This window comes from Equus caballus, chromosome 19 (genome assembly GCF_041296265.1).
Source record: "Equus caballus isolate H_3958 breed thoroughbred chromosome 19, TB-T2T, whole genome shotgun sequence".
NCBI classification, from domain to species: domain Eukaryota; kingdom Metazoa; phylum Chordata; class Mammalia; order Perissodactyla; family Equidae; genus Equus; species Equus caballus.
In genome coordinates this window covers 12,818,560-12,842,265 of record NC_091702.1, presented here as the reverse complement: position 1 = coordinate 12,842,265, position 23,706 = coordinate 12,818,560, and positions in this window count along the sequence as shown.

Genomic DNA, 23,706 nt, shown 5'->3' with positions numbered 1-23,706 from the left:
TTGTCTATACCTGGAAAATGCAGAAATGTATCCTGCTAGTGAAAAAGTACAAGTTTGCAACATAGGTCTTGAAAATTAACTGTATGATACTTCATATATCACTAAAGTACAGTGGAGACACCTTACAAAACTCTTTTTAGCAGACGCAACTAATGTACTTTATGTGCCAACCATGAGATAATGCTGGTTTGTGGTACATCAAAGGACATAATTGGATGGATAGAATATTAGAGGCAGTATGTGAATTAGTGAGCCATTGTTAGAATTCAATTTTACTATTTTTGTTCAATTCTTTCATGGTTAACAGATAAAGAACAGAAGTAAGCAGACCCCGTTGGGTACAATTTCATTTTATTTCACTGTAATTCTTATAAAGGCCAGGTCTATTTAATTGCTATTTCTAGTGATGAAGTAGGCCCTGGGTTAACTCTCTTATTTTCCCTGTATCACCAAGACTCGGTCTACGATGGGGTTTTTCCTCTTTTGAAAGCAATTTACCTTTAAACTTTCACTTTTAAATTAAAGAATTAACACCCTAGAAACTTCTTTAAGACTGCGTGTGTGAGGAAATCAGAGTCAAGCCAAAGACCCTCTGTGTATATCTCTCTCCTGTCTATGCCACAGTTGGGGATTCGCTCAGAAGTTCCCCCTCTGTCTTCACCAATGAGCCAAATGTCAATGCCCCGGCAGCCCACTCTGACACATAAGGAACGAGGAAGTTAATGCAACACTGAGAAAGGCTAAGATCACCAGATCTGGACCAAATGAGACATCCGATGCTGCGGCTGCTTCTCCAAAATGCTGCAATCTGCAATACGATGCATTCGTCTCACCAAGAAATTAGCAGATATGTAAGTTACAATAATGCGAAGATAGATGGAAAGGCTAAGTAACTGTTTTATTTCTCGAGTTTGCCTCTCCCAGATGTTATATCCATAAAAACAATGACAACGCTTCCATAAATGTTGCAGAGATTAGGTCAGCCGACCTCTCACCCGTGTATTAGAGGTCCCTGTGGGGTCAGTTACATTTGGTCGCTACAACAACATGCACTTTAGAATTTCACAAAATTGGATTTAAATCCTGCCTTTGAGATGAAACTTCTCTGATCCTCAATAAAATGTCACTAGAGTAACATCTACTTCAGAATGCTGTTGTGAGAATTAAATGAAGTAAGGCATCTAAAAGCACTTAACACATGGTAAATGTTTGATCACCTAATTTTTATTTCCAAGGTGCAAAATGCACAGCTTGCTCCCAGGGGCTGGGGGTGGGGGTAGATGAACAGGAGGGCAGGCCGGACATGTTCCTCACAGGATGGTTTGGCTTGCTCCAGCCATAAGAAGTCTAATCACAAAAGGTCTAGAAAACTTAATGGAAAGAAGGAAAAATCAACCAAATAATCTTTTTTGAAATACACATCCCACGGTCTGTTCTGAATGAATACTCGTAGGGAACATTTCGGCAAAAGACCCACAAGGCTCCTGATATCTCTCAAAATCTCACAGAACACATTTCTCCATCAGCTGCAATTTTAGAAGCTATGTGCTGGTATCATAGGCTGATATTCCCCCTGAAAAGCTGATTCTCCCTTCATGCTCTGGGCTCCTGGGGCAGCTACAGGTCTTTGAGGCTGGTCCAACAGCTCCCCACAAAGTCCAGACCTGATACCTGGGAGCCATCCACGGTTTCCAGGCACACAGAGAGGAAAGCCCCATCATCTCTTCTCAGGTCACCTGCCATTTCAGCTCCCCTCGTAATTCCCAGAGGCTCTTTTCCTCTGAGGCAGACATAAAAGCAGATTGGAACAGACTCCAAAACTCTCGCTGCCTTTCCTGCCTACTCACCCTGTAATCGACATTGGGAGAGCTGCTGCATGGGCAAGGCCAGCAGCACCCAGAGCCAGGCCCGCTGTAGAACCTTGATCAGCGTTTGTTGAATGAATGAGCGTCACTCATGGTCACTGGGACGAGATCCAGCCAGTTGTGAATCCTGGCCTGGCCCTTTACCTTGCTGGAACTCTGTCAAAGAGAGACTCTAATCCAATTAAGGAATCAATATCCAGAAAATATCAGGGCTGTTTTAGCCATGCTTTTTTTTGTTCAAGGTTATTATCCTGTGGCATTTTAATGCCTTCAAATGTCATAAAAACAATAGCAATGAAATGCAGAAATCTAAAATGAATGAACAGATTGAAGTAACATAGTAGAGGATACACAAAGAGGCTCACAAAATAACACCGTGAAATTAATTTGAAGAGTTACTCTCTTTCTTGCTTTGTAAACTATAAACTAATGTAAAGGGAACAAAAAGAACTTTACAAAGGATAACTAATTTAATATAATTTTGAAAATCCTCTTTCTGGGACACATTTTTTAAATAATAAGGTTTAAGTGAAATATAACAACACCCAAACAAGTTGAAAAATTAATGTCCTGATTTGGGCAAAATCAGATTTGGTTATTTTGGACCCTGACAGGTTCCTCATCACTCACTGTAGGAGGCAGAGAATGAAATCGTGCGTGCCAAGTCCATCTCCCTAATTGCCTTGGTCACCATCACATGGCATTTGGACAGGAGTCCTGCTAAATAGCATCCAAAGGCCGAATAATTCATGACATTGAGAGGAATCCAGCGCCACGCCTTCCCTCAGCCCAGTGTGACTTGAAGGACAATTGTCTGTTTTGTCAATTCTGAAGGTATAGAAAGTGCCAGAGCACACGAAAATATTCACAACATTCTAGAATGTCAGAGCTGGAAGTGACCTTGGAAGGTCACTCTTCGTTCCTCTTCATTCTCTAGACAAGAGAAGTGTTCAGTTATGCTCCCTCTCTGTGCACCTCTAACAAGAGATTTTTACCCCGATAGCCACAGTTACTGACCTGCTATAGTATCTATAGGTAGGATGCCAAGATGGATGAATGGATACATAGCTGGGTAGATAGACAGACGGGATAGAAATATGTATCTGTCTAAATGCAGTATATTATAGTATTGTCTACACGTCTTTTCTCCCCCCATTCTCCTCTCACACACACACAAACACACACAATACATACATACACACATACACACATAGATACACACACATACATGCACACACCACATGCACACATACAACAAGCCATTATTGGACATTTTTTGAAGGCAGTAACTATGTTATTCACATATGTGGTTCCCAAACTGTCAGGAACTGAACAAAAAATGATTGAATAAAATAACAGAAGACTCAGTGATTCCCATACTTGGAATTCACAGCAATCTCAGCGATTCTTTGGAATTTTCCTTGGGCCCTTCACTCTGTCTCTGTCCCGGCTCTAACTTGTGTGAGGCAGCTCTTGCTGTGGAGCCCAGACTGCGAGTCTGGGGAGAATCTTCACTCTGCTTCTACACCAGCCTTGCCGGGTGGCATCTGCAGAACCACACTGCCACCTGCTGTGGGCATCTCCAAAGCAACTGGGGAAAAGCTGCCAGATACTGTGGGATGCCTTTGTTCTTCAAAACACAAGTCGAACTGCAATTAATCAACATTTATTAAAATTAATTCTAACATGTTCATTAACTTTTAAGGGAATTACAAGGCACACAGCATTATTGGATGTCTACATGAAGCGTTCTCTCCAGGAGAGAGAACAACAGTGATAGGATGGGAGGCACCGAATCGGGGGCCTCAGATGCTAAAGTGCTAGATGGCTGACACAGAAAATTCTTAACGTGTCCTTCAGTTGGGTCTTTGGGAAGTTTAGACTGACACCTTGCATGTTACCTGCCAAATGTGCTTGTCCTGCCACCGTTTGAAAATATGTATTGCCCCACCTTTCCCAGAAATGACATTCTCAATTTCCAGACTCACAACTTAAGAGATCTAAGACATCATTTAAGAATGTGTCCTCAAAGGACAGGACCTCAGAGTATTTATGAGTTATGTCTTAATGCCACTTTAGCCTTATCTACTGAAAAAAAAATGGATAAACATATGTATGAACTTCCTTCAGGAGTTAATCCACACAGTATTCTCAATGCATTTTTAAAAACAAGAACCAAACTTCAGAATTTTCTCCCCTACATATGGAATTCTATTTTGGTAGGCTCATAGATTTTTATTTCTCTTTCTACTGGGAAGTAAAATATTCAAAGATCTGAACATAAAAGAATAAACGGTTAGGGGCGGACAGAGCAGGAATAGAAAGAACAAGGTGGATTTCTCACTGGTTTGAGTGTTTTGATTTGGGAGTCCGCAGGCCTCAGCAGTTATACAACAGCGCCACCCTAGGGCCCTCTGTGGAATAACAGGTCAGCCTCTACCAGCCCAGATTCCCCTCCTTTTATGCAAGGCAACTATACAAAGGGTTAACCCTGCACAAAAGGTAATGGTATTTTAGTATTAGCCTATGTCTTTTAATTTTTAAAGTACCAATAGTTTTTTAAAATGAGATACTGAACAGTTACTTTTTTATTAGTCAAAAGGTACCGACTAGTCTTTTAGATGACTTGAGTCAACTACTAACCACGTGCTTTTGGGGAAGTTCCAGTAACCTCCTTGGGTCTCACTTTCCCATCTATAAAATGGATGGTTCGCTATGAATCTACATCATCTCATACGGTAGTCAGTAGTCACAAGTGACTATGTAAATTTAAATTTAAAATAATTTAAATTAAATAAAATTAAAAATTCAGTTTCCTGGTCATATTAGCCCTATTTCAAATGTTCAATAACCACATGTGACTAGTGGCTACTGAATTGGACAGAGTAGATATAGAACATTCGCATCATATGGCAGAAAGTTCTAGAATTTATGCTTCCTTCCAAATTGAATCTACGTGGTTACAGCAGAAATATTTTAGAGAACAATTAGATCAAAGTGAACCATACAAATAACAACAATTTGAAAAGCAAAACAGAAAGAAAAGGAAGAGCAAAAGAGAAGGGAAGAGAAAAAAGAAATGAAGGTGAGCCCCGGGTTCCAGGCTTCCTGCCAGTCACTGCTGCTATCTGATACCCCACTCATGTTTTAATTCCAGTCTTCAAACCAACTCATGTGCAAAATGAGGAGAAATCAAGAGCCTGCATCCGGAGTCAGCACTACAAAAACGGTGACAGCTCAGGAAAGGATGTGCTGACAGTTTTGTGTTGGCTTGTGGAGCACAGCCCACACAGCAGGCTGCCGGGTTGTTGTAAGGACATATAGGTGATTTCCTACCATCACACACTGAAGGTGCTTGCTAACAAATCAGTTGTGTGCTGGATATTACAATAACCGACATGACCTGGTGCCACGTCAGACCTCGGCCACACTCCAGAGAGCCACATTCTTGGGAACCGACAGCACAAAGCACGGGTCATGCTGATGGTGGGCGCACATCCTGTGATTGGTTCTGCAGCAAGAGGCCCAGGCTGCACACAGCCACGCCGTAAAGCCACTCAGCTGGTCCTGAGGCCACACACAATGCATGCCTCCAGCTGGCACAGGCCTCCACCAGGGACCTGGCCAGCAGTCAAAGTGGCTGCAGTCAGCTTTTACAAACTTTGCCGTGGGTGAGAGCAGGAGGTATGGGAGGGGGAAACTGCGGCATCATTACCATCTAGGGCTTTCTCAGCGTTCAGCACCTGAGGGAAACCCAGTGCAGATGTCCGGATCATTTCTCCTTCCCCACTGAAATGCCATCAGGGCCCCGCAGCTCTGAGCATGGCCACAGCCTCTTAAAAGGTTGAGGTGAAGTCGATATTGTTGCAGCTTCTCCACATGTTGTCAAGCCTCATCTGTAAGGTTAGAGAGCATGTGCAAGAGATTTCCCAAGTGTTGTTGTCCTCCCCTCAGGGTGTCCCTCCTAACCTGTCTGGAATGCAGCCAGGCTGGACACAATGTTTGCTGCAGTCCAGCCTGACTCGATGTGGCCAGTGTGAGGAATGGGGCCAGCAGGGAGGCCAGAAGCCAAGTCAGGGGAGGCAAGCGGAGCAGTCATGGGTGAGGGCAAAAGCCACGTTTTAAGGACCCCTGAGACACAACCTCAATAGCACTGGCTAGAATAAGCTATGAGCAGCCATAGACGGAGAAGAGAAAGGCTCTTTCTAGGCAGAGGCGGCTGGCAAGTTGTGTTGCATACATGAGGCAGAAAGCCGGCCCACCGGGGCCCCTGCACTGGCTGGGGCGTGCCTGTCACTCCCCGCAGACACACAGACACAGTAGAGAGTTAGCATGTTTATTAGCATTGTCTCCAGCAAAAAAGACAACAGTAGCCATTTAGACCTTTGAAAATTTATCCCTTCTGATGGGCAGAGCTGAAAAACCAAACTGATCAATGTGGCACAGTTCTTCCGAGGTTTAGCACTCATCACTTCTGTTACCTGGATATTCCAACCCCTCCCCATCAAAAAATGACAAAAGTACCTGAAGCCACACACAATGGCTTTGTTCCCCAAAGAAGGGGCAGAGAATGGCAATGGAAACGAGGTATAAATGAGCCCAGGCAGGCTGTGAATGCCAGCAGGGCCGGGGAAGTGCTGAACGTGTGTATTACGGTCAGAGATCAAATGTCTGGAACTCCTGTTGCACCAGCAAGCGCCGTGCTTTCTCCACTGCAACCAGAGGATCTGCCTTTGCCTGGCCCCACAAAGAGGGGACATGTCCATAGTACAAGGATGGATATAAACACAGCTGAGCAGCAGGTTTTGAAGCAAAGCCTACTCAGAGCATTTTTTAGATTCAGTCATCAGAGGCTCAGGATATTTAGTTTCCAAAAAAAGAGGTAAAGTGTGAGCTGGGAGAATGTGTACACAGGCAAACATGTACAAAACTGTGCGCTCTCTTAACGGCAAGAATGACGCCCTGCCTCAGCGGCCATGTGAGCATGGGGCTTAAAGCAGTGCAAATCACGGCCGGGGATAAAGAGATAAAGGCCAGCAACCCCATTTGTCCAGGCCATAGGTGAATTCCCCTGCCTGCCTCCGTCCTGACCTATGTGTAAAGCAGAGGTCAAGGGGCCAAAAGGTCACAAAAGCAGCCTTTGCTCCTGGCTCTGTTTTGTCATTCAGTGAGAAGGAGATAATGCAGGGATGTTTCCAAACGGCTTCATCACTCGCTCACACAACCAGCTTAGACAGAAAATTCTCCCACAACCCACCAGATCATTGAACTCAGTGAGATTAAAAGAGAGCAGATCAACACTGATTCTATGTAGCCACTGATCACTTGCTTTTCCTGTTCTTTTTGCTTAGTGTGGCTGTGGTGTTCCTTTCCTCAGTTCTCATCTTCTTTTCTTTTCAAAAACCCTAATATGACGTCAGAAAATACCCTTCATACTGTTCTGTTCAGTCTCTCACCATTATAAACCATCTGTCAGAACTAGAAGCTTGGGTAGGAAATCATCTTCTGTTCTAACCCCATCTTCTCTATCTGCAGGTTTACCCCTCATCGTGTGGGAATCCACCTGGGATTAAATTCCTTGTTAGGTAATAATATTCAGCTATGTGACATCTGCCCTAAAGATCATTCAAAGTTGGGTTAGGGCAAGAAGGCGGGTGATGTGGGGTGACGTAGAGCAGAGAGAATCCAACGCAGACCAGCCGGTGCCTCCAGGCTTCCGCTCTGATGGATCCAGGCATGAGGGAAGGGCATCTTAACATGGAGACGGAGTGGGGAACACCCGTCCTGATGTCCCACACAGAACAGAGCCTGGGTTTGGGATGAGCTGCCAAGAGAAGAACAACACCTTCCACCTCCAGTTTATTGCTGTCCCCACCCTGACTTTCTTCGGATTCACTTGACAAGAGAAGTTTTTAAAATAAAGATCCAGGCGTCTACCCCAGGTTGCTGAATGAAGTGCCTCAGAGTCCATTACAGAACCCCGTGCTAGACGTAAAAAGAGAGAGGCATTTATCTTCCTCAGTAAATCTCTAGGCTTGTGACAGTGACAATCTGAAATTGTTACTATTCAAGTAAAGACCAGTTTGGTAAGACACTATGTTTTTCTTCAAATATATTTAGGTGCTAATCTGACGTTTCTCTGCATGTCCTCTTTTTACGCTCTTCTTTATCCGACTGTAATGTACACTCCTGGATGTAGTCCTTTCAAGTCAATCTTCATCTCTCAGCTGTTTATCCCTTCATTTTCCTTAGGCAGATAATCAGAGTACCTGTCAATCCACCAGGTGGGAAATCATTCAGAAGAAACATGGAAAATAGAGGTGTTGTCTGCTCTCCTGAGGAACCACAGAACAGAGGTTAAACAGCACCACCCCCGCGTCCAGGCGTCCTGCGCTCATCTGTCTGCGATATAAGCACAGTGGCTCTGAGTGGCATTTGAGGACTTAAATTGCAGAGTACTGCTTCCTGACGTGGCCAATCCAGCGGCCTTTCCTCACCACAGAGGATCCGTGCTGGTTCACACCTTAAAAGCTCTCCTCCCCTATACACAGGTGCATACGTAAGAAGAATTTAACCTTCTCCATTAGAATAAGTCCCAGCAAAGAGATTTACACATCTGTTTTATTCTGCAAAGAATGTTATTCATGCGCGTGTCCTTTATCTCTCCAGCCCATTTCTTTATGATTAAACATGGTGGGCAGGACCCGAGGGCATGGTTGAAAAGGAACAGAAACACTGAAACAGCACTTAATGGAATCATTACTTTCCGATGGGAGATGTCCTCCGTGGATTTAGAATCTGACTTCACATCTGCAGGGAGGATGCAGGGGCATTAACTGTGCCTGGGTAACCACCGGGCCCTGACCTCTCCTCCTGCTGGGTCTTCCCGAGGAGCGAAAGCAGGGCAGCCGCTCGTGAGAACAGTGTCAGTTCACTTGGTGCCAGTTGCTGTTATACAATGGCCATTTTTCCTCTCCTTTTGAGGGCTATGTAAAGACAAAGCACCCCTCATGACAACTGTTTCTTGCCACAATCTGGGGCCATGTATTCCGGGGCCCAGCCGTTTATTTATCAGGGTGAATCTGCACAGAAGGCAGCTGGCGTTGTCTGCTGCTATCTAGAGAATCCGAGGGGGAAATCCAGTTGCGAGCTTGCTGTGACACTGCCAAGGACTCTCTTGAGCTCATTACTTGGGAAAGAACCAGAGTGAAGTGAAGAAAGGCCCAGGAAAATGTCGCCTGTGTCTTCAGGTGACTTCTCTGTACCTCGTCTTCCACAGGCTGGTGGCTTAAAGGTCAGCACAGCCTGGGCTGTCTCTCTTTGTCTTTTAGAATTAGGTTACAAGGGGGTTCATTATTGGTTTGTTTTTGTTTTCGTTTTTTTTTTGGCCTGAACACAGGTTGCTCAGAGAACATACATCAAAACAATATTCTCCGTACTTTCCTTGAGTTTATTGGTCCCATTCTAATCCAAATTATTTTGTATAAATGTCATGATTCAATGAAAATACAGCTAAATTATTCTCTTTCCTTTTAAAAGATTTTTTTCTTGTTTCTCGCTTCTAAATCTAAATGAAGATTCAGATCACCACAGAATTTATTGTGCACACACTGTAGGCTAAACACTGTTCAAGACAGTGTAAATTTTTTACTACATTTGATGTTTGGGACAATTCTGTAAGACAAGAATAATCACTGTAACTTCACAGATGGAGAAACTGAGGCTCCTAGAAGTTAAAGTAATTGCTTTAGTTCTCAGAGCTTAACTGGGGACTCTGGAAATTGAAGCCGGGTTGTCTGATCCCAATGTACAGAAGTCCTCTACTCGCTAAAACACCACTAAAATAGAAAGAATAGACCGTTGGCAAGTGTGGTCCGCCCATCTAGATTTACCCTCCTTCATCTCTCAGAGATGGGCAGAGCCGAAATAAATGACTAGCTGCTTCAGAGTTTCTTCACTCAAAAATTTCAGCGAGAAGATAAACAGATCAATATTTGCCAAGAAATATACACTGTCATGATCAAGAAGTGTGTGTGTGTGTGTGTGTGTGTGTGTGTGTGTGTGTGTACTCACGCACTCATGCACTCACTTGAGGGCTGATTATCTCTCTCACTCTGTGTCCGTGGCGTGTCCAACCGGAAAGCCCCTAGGCTCCCGTTGTTTTCTGTTCTTCCTGTAAATTCCAGGGGAAGAGAAAAACTTATTTCAAAGTGCCAGAAGTGGATAGATTACACACAATTCAGCCTTAAGAGTCTGTCTAATCAATGTACTGGCCGTATTTTTCACATTTTATGGGACAGCAGGGAAAATTGTTGAGAAGAGCCAATTTGCAGCTGTGTTCTTAATTACGCCTTCTATGTGAAAGGAGGTGAATTTTTCAGCAAGAGACTGCAGCTGCATTCATGAGGCAGGAAGACCCGGTGTTTACCGCAGATAATTGAGTGCCTTAATGGTCCCAGATCCCAAGGTGGACCAAGCAGCCGCCTCTCCGTGTGGCCCGGTCAAGCCACTTGACTCCTTTGTGCCTCCGTCAAGCCTGCTGCCAAAGCGTGTTCAAGCAGCAGGAGCTGACTGACAAACAGATGCTAGATGGGGGTAGAACCGTCCTGGATAATTATATTGCCCCAAGCCACTGTCACTTGCAAAATAGTGGAGTTCAAAAGTTCCTGCCTGCACTGAGTGTCTTTGAGCTGTTGCAATGCCGAGTCAGAATTGTCTCTCACACATTGGGCAGTTTACTTGGGGCCATGTTGAAAGAAGAGTATAAACCCAGGTGCATCGATACTGATTAGCCCCAGGTGTCGAGGGGAATGGCAGGCCATCATGCAGGTGTGCAAGAAATGTTACTTTGTTTTTCTATAGCTGAATTTAATTTCTATTAAAATCCCCATCCCCTAAAGGGAAGAGAGAGGGCAGGTCAGAAAGTACCCCATTTTCCCTGTGACAGCATTTACTTATCAGATGTTTATATTGCTTGCAACAAGGAATTGGGATAGCCATTGTGTCTGAATCACCATCTAAGATGTCATTATTCCTGTCATGGGTTACATGGTGGTCACTGTTGACTTGTCCTCTGTTCCCTAGTGCGTGGCTCCTTATAATTCCCATCACCTCTGGGGCATGAAGATTCTGCTGTTATAGGCAATTCACTGAGGCCGTCTGCAGCTTTTCACCTCTCCTGGGCATCTTTTAGGAACAAGGGAATCACTCTACTGTTCCAGTATTACTGAGGCACAAGGGAAAACTGGGGGGCCCTCTGAGTAAGCAGGCACAAGTCTCCTCTCCTCTCAGGGCCCCCTCCTATTTGAATCTGTCCTGTGCCCTATCCTGAGTGTGAGAAGGGATGTCAAAGGGCACAGGGTGCTTCTTTCTGGAACACACCTGAATCTGCTATCATTTCACTTCCCCCTCTCTATTCAAGAAAACTTCATCTGGGCTTTGGAAGAAAAAAAACTTTGCTTGGGATTTCAGACCTTGGGATTTCTCTGTTTCTGCTATAACATTCCTAACAAAAGAAATGGATGTCTCCTGATCAGATAGGAAAGAACATGGAACAACAGGAAATACACGAGTTGATGTCTCAAACACCCCCATCCTAACATTAGGTTTCTTGGTTCTACCCTGAAGGTACCTGGGAGAGTTTGTCTATTTCCTTCCTTTCCCAAACCCTGCTGAGTGAAAGATCTATGGGGATGTCTGCCTTATCAACTGGAGGCCACATTTCCATCCAGTAAGCACTGGACAGACTGTGCTAGTTGTTAAAATGTTGAAATCATTCCGTGTGGGTTGGTAAATAGTAGCTGTCCCAGGCTGCAAGCATTGCCACTGCCACCCTGTCAGCCCCCGCCTCTCCACCAGCAACGCCCTGAACCTCCTAAGGAATAAAACCTGGCACACCAGGGAGCTCCCGGATTCTTGCTCCAGCACTATGACTGGTGTCTGTTCTTACTTCTCAGTCCTTGTGCCTCACCAGTTGTTGAATGTTTTGAATTTCACTCCCAGCTTTTCCTAGAGATTTAAATAGGGTGATCAGGGTGATTGCTCCTGAGGCAAGCCTGGCACTTGGAGGTGCTTATACATCTTCAAGCGAGTTGTCTGGACCTGTGAGCTACTGTCGAGCTACTGAATGGGAACCACTCATGATAAAACTGGAGAACCTTGTGTAGATATCATAGCTAGTCCTAATGTAAAAGGCACTGGAGTTGGTGTCAGAAAAACCTAAGTTTAGTTTGAGATCTCAAAGTCTTATGACTTTGAGTATATGCTTAATCCCTGGATGTCCTTACCTCTACAAGAGGTGATAAGAACTACATCCTAAAGAAAAAATAAGATGTCAAAAGAATGTAATGACCTTCCTCCCTTCTTGAATAATTCAAACTGAAAACAATTAGGTGGGTCAGAGCAGGGTGCCATGTTGTGGGGGGGTGGGGCGTGGAGGGGGAGTGGAGGAGGTCACAGCCCTACTCAGTGTCCGAGCCTGAGCAGTGAGGTGGGCAATCACATGGCATGACGGAGGGTGGAAGAATGCTCCAGAAAGTGACGGCAATGGCCCGCTCTGAGGTTTGCTGCTTGAATGGGGTGGAAAGTACATTCAGGCAGTGCCAGGAGTGAAGGGCAGTGATTATGTATAAAGGGTTGATCAAATAAAAAATATCTATTGAAGATAATGGAAGCCAAGTTTTTTACTGTTGAAGAAGGGAGGTACAAATGTGAAAACAGACAAAACCAGAATAAGTCTTGTAATGTTAGATTAGAACCAGAAGTGTTAGTATAATTCCTGGTTTACAGTTACTTTGATAGATATAGAAATGACTGTGTGTATATATTCTCACACACACAAACACATATTTCATAGCTCTATACAATGAGATCTCTGAGAAGAGAGACACCCCTGAGCACGCCTATTGTGAGATCTTGGTTTCTAAGTACTGTTCTCCACTAAAAGGAAGCAGGCTTCCTTGGAGAAACAGCTAGAGCACAGAAGGTGCAAAACAATCCTCAGGTCCTGTGCCAAAAAGTTAGAAAGGGCTGAAAAAATGACAGAGACATGTTAAGAGAACAGACAAGTCAGCTTGAAGGAGTCCCACTGACCAAACCTGAGCCAATTTGAGCATCAAAATAAATAATAATAGTGACAGATTATAACTCATTAAATAACATAGGCATCCATGCAACTGTACTTACATAAATAAAGAAATGGGGAGAAGGGAAAGCTTTTGTTTGTCTTTTTTGCAAGGAAAGATTCACCCTGAGCTGACATCTGTTGCCAATCTTCCTCTTTTTTTCCCCTCCCCAAAGCCCCAGTGCATGGTTGCATATCCTAGTTGTAAGTGCTTATAGTTCTTCTATGTGAGCCGCCGCCAAAGAATGGCAACCTACAGGCGGGCGCTGTGGTTCCACAATCGGGGAGGGAACCTGGGCCACCGAAGCGCTGAGCACCATTCTTTAACTACTAGGCCATCAGGGCTTGCTCACAAGGCTTTTTTAGAAGTAGAATACCAACTAATAAATGTAGAAAAAATAACAGAATTAGAAAAATCATCATTTGGCAATTGTCATAGTAATAAGCAATTTAGCTATTAATTAATTAAACATCAATGGATGCTAAACAGGTGGGCGAAATTTAATAAGAAATGGGATATTTATAAAATCTCAAAGTGCCTCCCCTCAAAATACATATTAAGCATAAAGAAAAAAGAGTAACTCTCCAGTGGATAAACAACAACAACCACCTCCGTGAAGTGGTTAAAGTTCACATCACCAGTAAAGGAGCAAATAGAAATTGTGTAACACTTGACAGGATGCAATGAGAAGAACATAGAATTATGCCTGTGATACCCCTATCAAAAATACATCGACTGCATTTTTCGTAAAGAAATATCAGACAAATCCAAATGAGGGATATTCTAAAAAACAACCTGCCTATGTTCTTGAAAATTGTCAAGGTCAAGGACAGACTGAGGATTCCAGATGAAAGCAGGCAAAAAGAACGTGACAATTAAATACAATGTATGATTCTGAACTAGATCCTTTTGTTACAAAGGACACTATTAGGACAATTGGTGAAACTTTGAAGGGGGAATGAGATGAGAGTAATACATCAATGTCACTTTCCTGATTTTGATGACTGTATTGTGGTTACGTAGAAGAATATCCTTTTCGTAGGGAATACAAACTAAGGTATTTTAGCATGGCGAGGCATCGTGTCAGCAACTTATGCTGAAAAGGGTTCACGAATAAAAGTTCCTTAATTCTTGCAGTTTTTCTGTAAGTTCAAAATTACTTTAAAATAAAAAATTTTTGAAGTAAAAGAGAAAAGAATATAATATATATATAATTAAGAGAAATATCCTCTGATCAAGGAGAAGGAGCAAGAACTAGAACTGGCCTACAATAGACACAAGAAGACAAATACTGTATGGTCTCACTTACATGTGGAATCTAAAACAGTCAACTCATAGGAGGCGAGTAGAAGAGTGGTTGCCGGGGGCTGGAAGGAGGGGCTGGGAAGGTGATGGTCGAAGGTACAAAGCTTCAGTTATGCAAGAGGAATAAGTTCTGGAGATCTACACTGCGGCTTAGTGCGTGAAGCTAACAATACTGTAGTGCATACTTAAAATTCGCTAAGAGGGTAGATCTTATGTTAAACGTTCTTGCTACACAGATTATAATGATAATAATAGAGGGATAGGAGGAAGCTTTATGAGGTGGTGGCTATGTCTGTGGCCTTAATGGTGGTGATGGTTTCAAGGGTGTATACTTATCCCCAAACTCACCAAGTTGTATACATTAAATATGCACAGCTTTTTATATGTCAATCATACCTCAATAATTTAAAAAAAAAAAAAAAAAGAACTAGAACTGGTCCACAGTTGCTTCCAAGTACGTGCGTGTGCTGAGTCACCTGTCCCATTGCTCCATCAAGAGAGAAAGAGGCTCTTGCCTGGTCCAAACACATATTAAAACAAGAAAAAGGAGAAAGATCTGGAGAACTAAGGACCAAAGAGAGTAAGTCATTTAGTGCATCTGTGGGATACAGCCCTATGTTATTTTTAACAGTGCTAATGAACTCATTCAGCATCGTATGTTATATACAAAGAGTGGAGATGTATCTTTAAATCTAGAATATTAAAACGTGCTCTAACTAATAAGGGCTTAAATCATTATCACTGTTAGCGCTCGACCAGAAACAAAATCAATTAAAAATGATTTTTATATCTCTCATTCCTTTAGCCAAATAAAAGCAGCAAAATTAGTCATAATGGCGTTAATTACCTTTTCATCAAAGTACAGACAGTGGCAATCTGACTTCTGCTTCCTTGTACAACTCCTGTCTGAAAGATTCCTTAATTACACATGTGGCTTATACAAGGCAAAGCCCAGCCCAATTCTCACATCTATTACCACAAAAAGAACTCCAAATTACTTTCTATGGCTGAATAGAGAAACTGCCTGAAAAATGTTGACCCAAAACTTTTTCTTTCCTAATGGTAAAGAAATTGAAACAGATCCAGTAGAGTTGTCAAGGAGACAGAAAAATAAATTAACAAAGTGTAGGGTAGTGGTTAAGAGCACAGAGCCCAGAGCCACATTTCCTACCTACAAATCCTGGCTTCACCACTATAAAGCTGTGCGATTTGGGGGAAGTTACCCAACCTCTCTGTGGTCCAGACTCCTCATCTGTAAAATGATGATAATAATAGTATCTACTTTATAAGCTGTTGCAGGATTGAACGGATTGTTTCATGCAATGTGCTTCAAACAGTAATTGGCTCACGACAAGTGATCAGTGAGTGTCAGTTATTATTAAAATTGTTGTTATTTAATACTTTCTTATATGTTAGAAGCATTGATCCCAAAACAGTCCGAAGAGTATGCAGAGTCTTTCACAGTTCACAGCCAAGTAGGCCAACAGACACAGGAAAACCATGCTACACTCAAATCAGGCCAATTTCCCTGCCTTAGCTGGTTTGACTAGACATGTCAAAGCAAAGAAACAAAGTTGGTCTAGCAAAAAAATTACACCATTCAAACTATGTTGCTTGTTTCTAGATAACTTGATTAGCACCTGACTAGTTTGAGCAATAAAGCCAGTGAAAAGAGGCTATTCCATTTGTACGTAAAGAAAAACAGCAATAGTGTAAGTTTCCTAAGCGCATTAACGCTGATCTTGATAGTTGTGGGAACAATCATTCCAAATTCAACATCAGATGTGCTCTCCCACAACCACAAAACCTGACTGGCACTTTGAAAGAGACTGAAGATGATGACGGAAGCTTCTCTCTTCATATTAACACAAGACTTTTCTGCTAGCAATGTGGTCATTACTTTTTTTTAACTAAGAATGATCCTTAAGGTAAATGAGTCTCAAAATAAAAACAGGAGAGGAAACCATGAAATCATAAAGGAAAAGACAGGCATTTCTGATTATATAAACATTAAAATAATTTTCCATGAGAAACAACAGCAAAAACAGTGTGAAAAGAGGAGAAATCGAGACAAAATATTTACAACCCACAGAATAGGTTACTGGTCAACTATAAAATGCAAAGAGTTCCTAGCAATTTATAACAGAAGAATAACTTACTTTTTAAAAATGGACAAAAGTTATCATAGTCAAATAGAGGAAATTCAAATGACCAAAAACATGTAAAAAGATGCTCAGTTTCACTAGTAATCAATGAAATGCAAATTAAGGCTAATTTGAGGAACTATTTTTCAGCCATAAGACTAGAAAAAATTAAGAAAATAATATCTAGTGCTAATGTAATCCATTTCAGTGGAAGTGTGAATTGCTGAACTAATTTTTCAAAGTGATTTGGAAATATTCAGTAAAATTATAAATATATACCTTCTTCATTCCTCTCTTATCTCTGTGGAAAGAAAAGCACCATTGAGTAAATATGTCTTTATGTGTGTGTATGGTATTAGTATATATGTATATATATATGTCATACAATATTAGTTTTCTATTGCTGTTACAAATTATCAAAAACTTAGTGGCTTAGAACAACACAAATTTATTAGAACAACACAAATACAATTTGGAAGTCAGAAGTCGTAAAACTACAGTGTCCACAGGGCTGCATTCAATCTGGGAGTTCCTTTGCAGCTTCTAGAGGCTGTTTTCTTGCCTTTTTCAGCTTCCGGGGCCACCTCCATACCTGCGGTCATGCCCTGTTCCTGGCATCAATCTGACCTCTGCTTCTATCACCTCTTTTCTGGCTCTGATCCTCCTGCTTCCCTCTTCTGAGGCCCCTTCTGTTGACATTGGGCCCATAAGGGGCCAGGATCATCTCCCACATCAAAATCCTTGACTGAATCATGTCTGCAAATCCCTTCTGCCATGTGAGATCACATATTCACAGGTCTCAGGGTTTAGGTCTCGGACATCTTTGGGGGGGGGTGTCAATATTTTATCCACTACGTTTATACACACAGGCACAGACACACACACACACACATTTGCTTTCCAAAAATGATATTAGTGCAATAATATCTCCATGAAAATGAAATTAAAGTTAGACTCTGATCACACACCATAACCAAAAATAAATTCTGAAGAAATTGAACACAAGAATACAGAAAATAAAACTCTAAATCTATTAGGAAAAGGAGAGGTATCTTAATAAAAATTTGTTTGGAGAAGTGATCCTTAAAGTACACACACAATAACACTGCACTTGCACTTAGGAGAACATATCTGAGAGGAATTCTGCCATGTGTGTACAAGGAGATGTGTCCCGTTATTTTTATTACAGCAAGATTTGTACTGGCAGCAAGATTTGTATATCATATGATGAGATACTCTACAGTAATTAAATGAAAAAATTTATATGACTAGTTCTTCAAAACAATGTTGAGGAGGGGCTGGCCCCGTGGCCGAGTGGTTAAGTTCGCGCGCTCTGCTGCAGGCAGCCCAGTGTTTCGTTAGTTCGAATCCTGGGTGCGGACATGGCACTGCTCATCAGACCACACTGAGGCAGCGTCCCACATGCCACAACTAGAAGAACCCACAACAAAGAATACACAACTATGTACCGGGGGGCTTTGGGGAGAAAAAGGAAAAAATAAAGTCTTTAAAAAAAAAAAAACAATGTTGAGGAGATCTCGTCAAGATGGTGACACAGGAAGACTCTGAACTCACCTCCTCCCACAAACACAACAAGATTACAACTATTCTTGGAAAAAAGTACCCTGGAGACAGAACTGAAAACTGGATAAAAAGAACTCCCACAATAAGGGACAGTCCTGACTGAGGCAGAATAGACAGAAATTCCTTCTGGAGAGAAAAAAGCCACCTTTATGAGCAGTGGCGCTTCACAACCAGCAAGGCAGGAGCCGCCCTAAGGTATGCACACCTCCCTGGAGAAGTGGGGACCTGAGCAGGGACACATTACCACTATAAGCACCCTTCAGACTTAGCACAAATGAGACGAGTGTCATACTATCTGGCTTTGTTGGATATTAACTGCAACAGGGAATACCCCCAGAAAAGCTATTGACATAAGCAGGATAAAGCCAGCTCTTAAAGGACCCACACACACATTCACCCATCTCAGTGAGCAACCTAAAATCACCAGAAAGAAAGGTGCACAGTCCTTTGGTCAAAAGAGACTCACCTGGTAGGCTCTGGATGCATCTCAGTGAGAGGTGAGACCTCTCCGGAGACTGAGACATTGGTGGCAGCCATTGCTGTGACCTGGTACAGGCATGCTGACACAGACTCTGGTAGAAGCCATTAGAGTGCTTCCCCTGGCCTGTTAGCCTAGGGGTCTGCCACACCCACTAGAGCTCAAATTTAATCCAGTTCAGCCAGGGCAGGCAGCCAGCCCTAGAGACCAAAACCACCCAACAGCAAGCCCTTGGGCAACTTTTTTTTTTAAGATTTTATTTTTTCCTTTTTCTCCCCAAAGCCCCCCAGTACATAGTTGTATATTCTTCATTGTGGGTCCTTCTAGTTGCGGTATGTGGGACGCTGCCTCAGCATGGTTTGATGAGCAGTGCCATGTCCGCACCCAGGATTTGAACCAACAAAACACTGGGCTGCCTGCAGCAGAGCGCACGAACTTAACCACTCAGCCATGGGGCCAGCCCCAACCCCCGGGCAACTTTTAAACCTGCATAGACTGGGTGTGTGGATCCTCTACAAGCAGGTGAGTGTGTCCACCACTGTGGAGCAGGGCCTGTGTGAGGACCAGGTGAACTGTGGAGGGTGTTGGTGGGTTGGTGGGGGCCTCTGCAGTGGGGTGAAGGGGTGTGCTACAGGGGGTCAGGAAGTGTGCATGGGCCAGGACTGTGTTGACGGTGTGTGCGGACCTGTGAGGGGTGAGGCTTATCAGTGGCAGAAGACCTGTTCTTCACAGCCACAAATGGGATTAGCCCCACCTTGCAAAGCCTGAAACAATTCGGTGTTCCCATGCCTGGGGTCAGCCCCACTCAGCTGCAATCCTAAGAGAGCTGATAACAGCCTTGAAGGCCTAAGGCCTACAGCAACTGTAAGCCTGTGAGCCTAGCAACCAGTTACACTAGGAGCCTACTCATTTACCAGGAAAACTGCAACAGGAGTGTGCTATTAGACCTTGTAGACAATGGTGCTGGGGTTCCCCAAATCTAATTTACAAACAGCCAACCAGAAAGGGAAAGCCTAGACTCCCTGGGTACCTGCAGTAAGAGGAACCCTGCCACAGCAGAAGGACACAAGTAGCCCACACAGGGGTCACTCCTGGATCATTTGGACTGGTGATGAGAAGGAAGCAACCTGCTGGGCCTCAAAAGGCATCTCTTATATAAGCCCACTTCTCCAAGAATGGGAGACATAGCTGACTCATCTAATACATAGATATAAGCACAGAGAAAGAGGCATATTGAGGAGGCAAAGGAATACATTCCAAGCAAGAGAACAGGACAAAACCCCAGAAAAAGAACTAAATGAAACAGAAATAAGTGATCTACAACAAACTCATAAGGATGTTCACTGATCCTGGAAGAAGACTGGATGAACACAGTGAGAACATCAACAAAGAATTAGAAAGTATAAAAAAGAACCAATCAGAAATGAAGAATACAATACCGGGATTGAAAAGTCCACTAGAGAGACTCAATAGCAGAGTAGACGATACAGAAGAACAGATAAGTGAGCTAGACAAACGACTAGAAGAAATTAACCACACAGAACAGATAAAAGAAAAATGAATAAGAACAGTCTAAGGGAACTCTGGGGCACTATCAAGGGCACTAACATCTGTGTTATAGATGTCCCAGAAGGAGAAGAGAGAGACAAAGGGGCAGAGACTCTATTTGAAGAAATAATAGCTGAAAACTTTCCTAACCTAAGGAAGGAAACAGACATCCAATACAGAAAACACAGAGAGTGCCAAACAAGATAAACCAAAAGAGGCCCACACCAAGACACATTATGTCCAAAATTAAAGATAAATAGAGAATCCTAAAAGCTGCAGGACAAAGGAAACAAGTGACATACAAAGGAAAGCCCATAAGGTTATCAGTGGACTTCTCAGTTGAAACCCTACAGACTAGAAGAGAGTGGCATGACATATTTACAGTGCTGAAAGGAAAAAAGCTACAGTCAAGAATACTCTATCCTATTACAATGTACATCTGAAAGCTATATAATGTTATAATCCAATGTTACTGCTATAAAATAAATAAAAAATAAATAAAATATGGGTATTCAGTTGAAAAAAAAAATACTCTAGCAAGGTTGTCATTCAGAATGGAAAGAGAGATAAAGAGTTATGCATAGAAGCAAAAATTAAAGGAGTTTAACGCCAAGAAACCAGCTCTACAAGAAATGCTGAGGGGACTTATTTAAGTGGGAAAGAGAAGACCATGAATAGGGATAAGAAAATTATCACAAAACAAAACAGGCAATAAAACCACTGGTAAAGGCAAAAATACAATAAAGGTAGCAGATCAACCATCTATGAAGATATTCTGAAGGTTAAAAGAGAAAAGTACTAAAATTACCTATTTCAATGATAAGAGGGTAATGGATAGACACACACAAAGAAATAATTAAAAATGTCCTCACACTGGCAACAAAAAGGAAATGTCTACAAAGCTCTGAGAAAGGAGATAAATAGACAGACATGATCAGAAACCTGCAGCTTTCTACCAGAGTAGGGAGGCAAAGACTCAGTTACAGCTTAAAAGAGAAAGGGAGAGAAAGCATCGAAAGTAATGATAGACATTTCAACTTAACCACAAACTCACAAAATTAAAAACTGAAAAATTTGTAACAGTAATTACTCAGAAGGGGAGAAGAAATGGAAGGAACCTGCCTAGGTTAATGGAGATAAGAGAATATAAGGAAATGGTCTATCTCATCTCCAATATTTTTCATACAATCCTCACAGTAACCACTAAACAAAAAATCAGAGCAGAGCCACATCACAAAAAGAGAGAAAACTGAGAAATCCCCCCTCAGAAAGCCACCAAAATGAAATGGCAGTCACAAATACAAAGGAAGAGAAACAATGGAAACATAGAACAACCAGAAAACAAGAAATAAAATGGCAGCATTAAGCTCTCATCTATCAATAATCACTCTAAACGTAAGTGACCTGAATTCTCCAATCAAAAGACACAGAGTAGGGGCCAGCCTGGTGGAACAGCAGTTAAGTTCATATGTTCCACTTCGGCAACCCAGGGTTCACTGGTTCAAATCCCGGGTGCAGGCATGGCACAGCTTGGCAAGCCATGCTGTGGTAGGCACCCGATATATAAAGTAGAGGAAGATGGGCATGGATGTTAGCTCAGGGCCAGTCTTCCTCAGCAAAAAAAGGAGGATTGGCAGCAGATATTAGCTCAGGGCTAATCTTCCTCAAAAAAAAAAAAAAAGGACACAGAGTAGCTGGATGGATTAAAAAACAAGATCCAAGAATATGCTGCCTCCAGGAAATGCATCTCAGCTCCAAAGACAAACATAGGCTTAGAGTGAAGGGATGGAATAGGATACTCCAAGCTAATGCCCAACAAAAGAAAGCAGGTGTTGACATATTTTTTATCAGACAAAGCAGACTTCAAGTTAAAAAAGACAATGAGAGACAAAGGGGACAGTATATAATGATAAAAGGGACATTCCATCAAGAAGACATAACACTTATTAATATATATGCCTATAACACAGGGGCACCAAAGTACATAAAGCAATTATTAACAGACCTGAAGGGAGAAATTAACTGCAACACAATAATAGTAGATGACCTCAGCACCCCACTCACATCAATGGACGGATCATCCAGACAAAAGTTGGCAAGGAAATGCTAGGTTTAAATGAAACACTTGATCAGATGGACTTAATAGATATACATATAGAACATTCCATCCGAAAACAGCAGAATATACATTCTCCTCAACTGCACATGGATCATTCTCAAAGATACACCACATGTTAGGAAACAAGGCAAGCCTCAATAAATTTAAGATTGAAATCATCCCAACCATCCTTTCTGACCACAATGCTATGAAGCTAGAAATAAACGACAAGAAAAAAACTGAGAATGTCATAAATATGTGGAGACTAAACAATATGCTATAGAACAACCACTGGATCATTGAAGAAATTAAAGTGGAAATTTAAAAATACCTGGAAACAAACGAAAATGAAAATACAACATGCCAACTCTTCTTGGATATGGTGAAAGTGGTCATCAGAGGGAAATTCATAGCAATACAGGCCCGCCTCAACAAGCAAGAAAAATGTCAAATAAGTAACTTTAAAGTGCACCTAACAGAGCTAGAAAAAGACGAACAAACAAAGCTCAAAGTCAGCAGAAGGAGGGAAATAATACAAATCAGAGCAGAAATAAATTAAATAGAGAATTAAAAAACAGTAAAAGGGATTAATGAAACTAAGAGCTGATTCTTTGAAAAGATAAACAAAACTGACAAGCCAGACCCACTGAGAAAAAAAGAGAGAAGGCTCAAATAAATAAAATTAGAAATGAAAGAGAAATTACAATAGATACTGCAGAGATACAAAGAATTATAAGAGAATACTACGAAAAACTACATGCCCAGAAATTCGATAACCTAGAAGAAATGGATGAATTCCTTGACTCATACAACCTCCCAAACTGAATTAAGAAGAAATAGAGATTCTGAACAGACCAGTCACAAGTACAGAGATTGAAACGGTAATCAAAAACCTCCCAAGAAACAAAAGTCCAGGAACAGATGGCTTCTCTGGAGAATTCTACCAAACATTCAAAGAAGATTTAGTACCTATCGTTCTCAAACTATTCCAAAAAATTGAAGAAGATGAAACGCTTCCTAACACATTCTATGGGGCCGACATTACCCTGATACCAAAACCGTACAAGAACAACATGAAAAAGGAAAACTACAGACCAATATCACTGATGAATTTAGATGCAAGAATCCTCAACAAAATATTGACAAACTAAATATAGCAATGCATTAAAAGGATCCTACACCATGATCAAGTGGGATTTATTCCAAGATGCAGGGATGGTTCAATATATGCAAATCAAGCAATGTGATACACCACATTAACAAGTTGAGGAATAAGAATCATATGATCATCTCAATGGATGCAGGGAAAGCATTTGACAAGATCCAACATCCATTTATGATAAAAACTCTAAATAAAATTGGTGTAGAAGGAACGTAACTCAACATAATAAAGGCCATATATGAGAAACCCTCAGCCAACATCATACTTAATGGTGAAAAGCCGAAAGCCATCCCTCTGAGAACAGGAACAAGACAAGGGTGCCCACTCTCACCACTACTATTCAACACAGTACTGGAGGTTTTGGCCAGAGCAATTAGGCAAAAGAACAAATAAAAAAAA